The 648-nt window shown below is 40.9% G+C and overlaps 1 protein-coding gene across 1 annotated transcript in view; it reads left to right on the top strand.

Annotated features, from left to right (window-relative positions):
* The window catches only part of LOC101863970 (neuronal acetylcholine receptor subunit beta-3), a gene marked incomplete in the record, with an annotated part of 188,339 nt that overhangs the window by 1,432 nt on the left and 186,259 nt on the right, over positions 1–648 (top strand).

Here is a 648-nt window from a genome sequence, read left to right as displayed (position 1 = left end):
TCCTTCCTTCCTTCCTTCCTTCCTTCCTTCCTTCCTTCCTTCCTTCCTTCCTTCCATCCCTCCCTCCCTCCCTCCTTCCTTCCTTCCTTCCTTCCTTCCTTCAATACACCCTGTGTTTCTTTCACCCATTACTCTTAATCTGTTGTTATTTATTGCTTCCGGTTTCACTTCCTCCAATGTGTCCTTCCCTCCCTCCATTTTTTAGAATTTCTCTCTTTATTTCAGCACCCCCCCCCCAACCACCCCCTATATTCTAAGCAACAATCTTCCCACTATCATTCTATCTATTATTTTGATCTGTCATCTTTTTCTGTTGTTTTGTGTGTACCGTCTAGTCTGTTCAATCATCATACTATCAATGCGGCTGTCCAAAGGCTGGTTTGTTTATCTATTTATATTTGTGTGGCTCTATCCCTGTCCCTTTGTCCTCTTCCTTATTGTGTGTGTTTACTTGTCTGTGAGTCTGTAAATTTGTCTATTGGTCTGTACTTTATTGAATGTCTGCTTGCATAATCGTTCGTTTTGTTTTAATTTTGCTTGTGTGATTTGATATTGAGGTTACCAGAATTGAGGGTATTTCATAACCTCAAAAATGGAATTCTTAATACTTATATGCCACAGAGTCTCCTTCCCTCCCCTACCTCCCTC

Source organism: Aplysia californica, unplaced genomic scaffold (assembly GCF_000002075.1).
Source record: "Aplysia californica isolate F4 #8 unplaced genomic scaffold, AplCal3.0 scaffold00087, whole genome shotgun sequence".
NCBI lineage: Eukaryota > Metazoa > Mollusca > Gastropoda > Aplysiida > Aplysiidae > Aplysia > Aplysia californica.
Note: the sequence above shows the minus strand (reverse complement) of the source record. Positions and strands in the feature narration are given on the sequence as shown.